Source organism: Poecilia mexicana, unplaced genomic scaffold (genome assembly GCF_051168715.1).
Source record: "Poecilia mexicana isolate PSO_F unplaced genomic scaffold, ASM5116871v1 scaffold_6, whole genome shotgun sequence".
NCBI classification, from domain to species: domain Eukaryota; kingdom Metazoa; phylum Chordata; class Actinopteri; order Cyprinodontiformes; family Poeciliidae; genus Poecilia; species Poecilia mexicana.
In genome coordinates this window covers 3,100,091-3,106,994 of record NW_028263375.1, presented here as the reverse complement: position 1 = coordinate 3,106,994, position 6,904 = coordinate 3,100,091, and positions in this window count along the sequence as shown.

The window sequence follows — 6,904 nt, the reverse complement described above, 5'->3', positions numbered from 1 at the left end:
TACCCATCAATTCAATGTCAGGTGAAAGTCTTTGTGCAGTTCATTTATTCCTCCTCCGGATGGCGCCGGTGGAGGATCGGGTGACATTTGGTTGTGCTGGATCAGTTCTGGTGAGGTGAGAAGTGGTTATGCGCACTTCAATTTTCCGTCCACTAGATGGAGTCGGTAACTGCCATCACATGTGCCAAATCAGGGAATAGGAAAGCTTCAGCGTCTTTCCTAACTCACAAGACACTAGGATAGAGGGCTACAGCCAAGTCAGATCAGTCAAAATGAGAATAACTCGTGAAGCGAACGTGCTACGGATGCCGAAGCCAGGTCTGCGGTGGGGTTCGCACGGGTTCCGGACGCGTGTGCCGCGACGGCTTCTTCGCCCGACTCAGGGTTTAGCCTGCGTGGGCCGACGGAGGATCAGTCGGAAACGGGTTAGGCGTTAGGGATCCGTGGGGTTAGGCGTTAGGGATCCGTGGCGTTAGGGCTGTGCCAAATCAGGGAATAGGGAAAAAAAAATCGAGCCTCCCCCCTAGCTTTGACTGAAATCCTGAGAGGTTAGGTTGAGGGAAAATATTGGACGGTAAGGCTTCCAAAAAAAAACAGTGAAATGGTCCATAATAAAAATAAATTAGGTTTGTTTTAGGTTTAGGCACGGAGAGCAAGATTTAAGTTAAAGAAACGGGGAGAAGGCCGTTCAAAGGGGAGAAGATAATTATCATTTTAAAAAAGGAGTAAAATTACCCATCAGTTAAATGTCAGGTGAAAGTCTTTGTGCAGTTCATTTATTCCTCCTCCGGATGGCGCCGGTCGAGCATCGGGTGACATTTGGTGGCACGGGATCATTTCTGGTGAGGGGAAAGGTGAGAAGTGGTTATGCGCACTTCAATTTTTCCGCCACTAGATGGAGTCGGTCGCTGCATTTCAGGCCAAATCAGGGAATAGGAGAAAGCAGGAGCCTCTTCCCTAGCTGGAGCCTCTTCCCTAACCGCTCAGAGCAGGATATAGGAAGAAAACCCAGTTGCTCATTTGAGCACTCGAAATAGCTCCGAAACGGTGAGCCTCAGGCGGGCGAAACTCGGCACAGAGAGTCTGCGGGTGGGGTGCCAGATGCCCGGGAATTCTGACCGGCGTGGCACGTTCCCCCGCCGTCGCTCCCATAGACTCCCATTGATCTGAAAAAGCGCACCGCTCAAAATGAATGGGGAAAGGCAAGGAGCATCGAGGTTGTTGTTTAGGGGTCCCTAATCAGATTGGGGTTAGGTGGAGCGAGGTCAAAGGTCACGAAGCAAACTGTACTTTAAGGGCCTTTTCTAACAAGTTTAGCTGTGACTGAAATCCTGAGAGGTTAGGTTGAGGGAGAATACTGGAAGGTAAGGCTTCCCAAAAAAACTGGAAAACGGTCCATAATAAAAATAAATTAGGTTTGTTTTAGGTTTAGGCACGGAGAGCAAGATTTAAGTTAAAGAAACGGGGAGAAGGCCGTTTAAAGGGGAGAAGATAATTATCGTTTTAAAAAAGGAGTAAAATTACCCATCAATTCAATGTCAGGTGAAAGTCTTTGTGCAGTTCATTTATTCCTCCTCCGGATGGCGCCGGTGGAGGATCGGGTGACATTTGGTTGTGCTGGATCAGTTCTGGTGAGGTGAGAAGTGGTTATGCGCACTTCAATTTTCCGTCCACTAGATGGAGTCGGTAACTGCCATCACATGTGCCAAATCAGGGAATAGGAAAGCTTCAGCGTCTTTCCTAACTCACAAGACACTAGGATAGAGGGCTACAGCCAAGTCAGATCAGTCAAAATGAGAATAACTCGTGAAGCGAACGTGCTACGGATGCCGAAGCCAGGTCTGCGGTGGGGTTCGCACGGGTTCCGGACGCGTGTGCCGCGACGGCTTCTTCGCCCGACTCAGGGTTTAGCCTGCGTGGGCCGACGGAGGATCAGTCGGAAACGGGTTAGGCGTTAGGGATCCGTGGGGTTAGGCGTTAGGGATCCGTGGCGTTAGGGCTGTGCCAAATCAGGGAATAGGGAAAAAAAAATCGAGCCTCCCCCCTAGCTTTGACTGAAATCCTGAGAGGTTAGGTTGAGGGAAAATATTGGACGGTAAGGCTTCCAAAAAAAAACAGTGAAACGGTCCATAATAAAAATAAATTAGGTTTGTTTTAGGTTTAGGCACGGAGAGCAAGATTTAAGTTAAAGAAACGGGGAGAAGGCCGTTCAAAGGGGAGAAGATAATTATCATTTTAAAAAAGGAGTAAAATTACCGATCAGTTAAATGTCAGGTGAAAGTCTTTGTGCAGTTCATTTATTCCTCCTCCGGATGGCGCCGGTCGAGCATCGGGTGACATTTGGTGGCACGGGATCATTTCTGGTGAGGGGAAAGGTGAGAAGTGGTTATGCGCACTTCAATTTTTCCGCCACTAGATGGAGTCGGTCGCTGCATTTCAGGCCAAATCAGGGAATAGGAGAAAGCAGGAGCCTCTTCCCTAGCTGGAGCCTCTTCCCTAACCGCTCAGAGCAGGATATAGGAAGAAAACCCAGTTGCTCATTTGAGCACTCGAAATAGCTCCGAAACGGTGAGCCTCAGGCGGGCGAAACTCGGCACAGAGAGTCTGCGGGTGGGGTGCCAGATGCCCGGGAATTCTGACCGGCGTGGCACGTTCCCCCGCCGTCGCTCCCATAGACTCCCATTGATCTGAAAAAGCGCACCGCTCAAAATGAATGGGGAAAGGCAAGGAGCATCGAGGTTGTTGTTTAGGGGTCCCTAATCAGATTGGGGTTAGGTGGAGCGAGGTCAAAGGTCACGAAGCAAACTGTACTTTAAGGGCCTTTTCTAACAAGTTTAGCTGTGACTGAAATCCTGAGAGGTTAGGTTGAGGGAGAATACTGGAAGGTAAGGCTTCCCAAAAAAACTGGAAAACGGTCCATAATAAAAATAAATTAGGTTTGTTTTAGGTTTAGGCACGGAGAGCAAGATTTAAGTTAAAGAAACGGGGAGAAGGCCGTTTAAAGGGGAGAAGATAATTATCGTTTTAAAAAAGGAGTAAAATTACCCATCAATTCAATGTCAGGTGAAAGTCTTTGTGCAGTTCATTTATTCCTCCTCCGGATGGCGCCGGTGGAGGATCGGGTGACATTTGGTTGTGCTGGATCAGTTCTGGTGAGGTGAGAAGTGGTTATGCGCACTTCAATTTTCCGTCCACTAGATGGAGTCGGTAACTGCCATCACATGTGCCAAATCAGGGAATAGGAAAGCTTCAGCGTCTTTCCTAACTCACAAGACACTAGGATAGAGGGCTACAGCCAAGTCAGATCAGTCAAAATGAGAATAACTCGTGAAGCGAACGTGCTACGGATGCCGAAGCCAGGTCTGCGGTGGGGTTCGCACGGGTTCCGGACGCGTGTGCCGCGACGGCTTCTTCGCCCGACTCAGGGTTTAGCCTGCGTGGGCCGACGGAGGATCAGTCGGAAACGGGTTAGGCGTTAGGGATCCGTGGGGTTAGGCGTTAGGGATCCGTGGCGTTAGGGCTGTGCCAAATCAGGGAATAGGGAAAAAAAAATCGAGCCTCCCCCCTAGCTTTGACTGAAATCCTGAGAGGTTAGGTTGAGGGAAAATATTGGACGGTAAGGCTTCCAAAAAAAAACAGTGAAACGGTCCATAATAAAAATAAATTAGGTTTGTTTTAGGTTTAGGCACGGAGAGCAAGATTTAAGTTAAAGAAACGGGGAGAAGGCCGTTCAAAGGGGAGAAGATAATTATCATTTTAAAAAAGGAGTAAAATTACCGATCAGTTAAATGTCAGGTGAAAGTCTTTGTGCAGTTCATTTATTCCTCCTCCGGATGGCGCCGGTCGAGCATCGGGTGACATTTGGTGGCACGGGATCATTTCTGGTGAGGGGAAAGGTGAGAAGTGGTTATGCGCACTTCAATTTTTCCGCCACTAGATGGAGTCGGTCGCTGCATTTCAGGCCAAATCAGGGAATAGGAGAAAGCAGGAGCCTCTTCCCTAGCTGGAGCCTCTTCCCTAACCGCTCAGAGCAGGATATAGGAAGAAAACCCAGTTGCTCATTTGAGCACTCGAAATAGCTCCGAAACGGTGAGCCTCAGGCGGGCGAAACTCGGCACAGAGAGTCTGCGGGTGGGGTGCCAGATGCCCGGGAATTCTGACCGGCGTGGCACGTTCCCCCGCCGTCGCTCCCATAGACTCCCATTGATCTGAAAAAGCGCACCGCTCAAAATGAATGGGGAAAGGCAAGGAGCATCGAGGTTGTTGTTTAGGGGTCCCTAATCAGATTGGGGTTAGGTGGAGCGAGGTCAAAGGTCACGAAGCAAACTGTACTTTAAGGGCCTTTTCTAACAAGTTTAGCTGTGACTGAAATCCTGAGAGGTTAGGTTGAGGGAGAATACTGGAAGGTAAGGCTTCCCAAAAAAACTGGAAAACGGTCCATAATAAAAATAAATTAGGTTTGTTTTAGGTTTAGGCACGGAGAGCAAGATTTAAGTTAAAGAAACGGGGAGAAGGCCGTTTAAAGGGGAGAAGATAATTATCGTTTTAAAAAAGGAGTAAAATTACCCATCAATTCAATGTCAGGTGAAAGTCTTTGTGCAGTTCATTTATTCCTCCTCCGGATGGCGCCGGTGGAGGATCGGGTGACATTTGGTTGTGCTGGATCAGTTCTGGTGAGGTGAGAAGTGGTTATGCGCACTTCAATTTTCCGTCCACTAGATGGAGTCGGTAACTGCCATCACATGTGCCAAATCAGGGAATAGGAAAGCTTCAGCGTCTTTCCTAACTCACAAGACACTAGGATAGAGGGCTACAGCCAAGTCAGATCAGTCAAAATGAGAATAACTCGTGAAGCGAACGTGCTACGGATGCCGAAGCCAGGTCTGCGGTGGGGTTCGCACGGGTTCCGGACGCGTGTGCCGCGACGGCTTCTTCGCCCGACTCAGGGTTTAGCCTGCGTGGGCCGACGGAGGATCAGTCGGAAACGGGTTAGGCGTTAGGGATCCGTGGGGTTAGGCGTTAGGGATCCGTGGCGTTAGGGCTGTGCCAAATCAGGGAATAGGGAAAAAAAAATCGAGCCTCCCCCCTAACTCCTCAGAGCAGGGATTTAGGATGAAAACCCAGTCGCCGATCGGAGCACTCGAAACAGCTCCGACAGGGCCGGCGAGAGGTCAAAGGTCACGGAGCGCACTGCGCTCCTAAGACTGAATGAAGTAAAATGAAACGGTAATTATAGTTCGTTTTCAAACTAAAAGGAGCTCAATTTCATTTCATATGACTTGAAATGGGATTAATTTTAAGCAATTTCTGAAAATTAAAGTCATTTAATTAATTAATTTCTGCAAGAAATGTGCAGTGGATTTTTCCGGCCACCAGAGGGAGTCTCTGAGTCGTCAGGGTGAGGTCTTGTTATGTGAGTCATTTCTGTTGATGAGGCTCGGTGAGAAGTGGTTATGCACACTTGTTTCATTTGTTTTCTTCCCCCCCCCCCCCCCCCGCCAGCAGGTGAAACAAAAAAACAAAAAAAACACACCCGGTTGTGGCTTAGGGGTCCCTAATCAGATTGGGGTTAGGTGGAGCGAGGTCAAAGGTCACGAAGCACACTGTACTTTAATGGCCTTTTCTAACAAGTTTAGCTTTGACTGAAATCCTGAGAGGTTAGGTTGAGGGAATATTGGAATGTAAGGCTTCCAAAAAAACAGTGAAATGGTCCATAATAAAAATAAATTAGGTTTATTTTAGGTTTAGGCACGGAGAGCAGGGGAGAAGATAATTATCATTTTAAAAAAGGAGTAAAATTACCCATCAATTCAATGTCAGGTGAAAGTCTTTGTGCAGTTCATTTATTCCTCCTCCGGATGGCGCCGGTGGAGGATCGGGTGACATTTGGTTGTGCTGGATCAGTTCTGGTGAGGTGAGAAGTGGTTATGCGTACTTCCATTTTTCCGCCACTAGATGGAGTCGGTCGCTGAACCCCACATGTGCCAAATCGGGGAATAGGAAAGCTTCAGCGTCTTTCCTAACTCACAAGACACTAGGATAGAGGACTACAGCCAAGTCAGATCAGTCAAAATGAGAATAACTCGTGAAGCGAACGTGCTACGGATGCCGAAGCCAGGTCTGCGGTGGGGTTCGCACGGGTTCCGGACGCGTGTGCCGCGACGGCTTCTTCGCCCGACTCAGGGTTTAGCCTGCGTGGGCCGACGGAGGATCAGTCGGAAACGGGTTAGGCGTTAGGGATCCGTGGGGTTAGGCGTTAGGGATCCGTGGCGTTAGGGCTGTGCCAAATCAGGGAATAGGGAAAAAAAAATCGAGCCTCCCCCCTAGCTTTGACTGAAATCCTGAGAGGTTAGGTTGAGGGAAAATATTGGACGGTAAGGCTTCCAAAAAAAAACAGTGAAACGGTCCATAATAAAAATAAATTAGGTTTGTTTTAGGTTTAGGCACGGAGAGCAAGATTTAAGTTAAAGAAACGGGGAGAAGGCCGTTCAAAGGGGAGAAGATAATTATCATTTTAAAAAAGGAGTAAAATTACCCATCAGTTAAATGTCAGGTGAAAGTCTTTGTGCAGTTCATTTATTCCTCCTCCGGATGGCGCCGGTCGAGCATCGGGTGACATTTGGTGGCACGGGATCATTTCTGGTGAGGGGAAAGGTGAGAAGTGGTTATGCGCACTTCAATTTTTCCGCCACTAGATGGAGTCGGTCGCTGCATTTCAGGCCAAATCAGGGAATAGGAGAAAGCAGGAGCCTCTTCCCTAGCTGGAGCCTCTTCCCTAACCGCTCAGAGCAGGATATAGGAAGAAAACCCAGTTGCTCATTTGAGCACTCGAAATAGCTCCGAAACGGTGAGCCTCAGGCGGGCGAAACTCGGCACAGAGAGTCTGCGGGTGGGGTGCCAGATG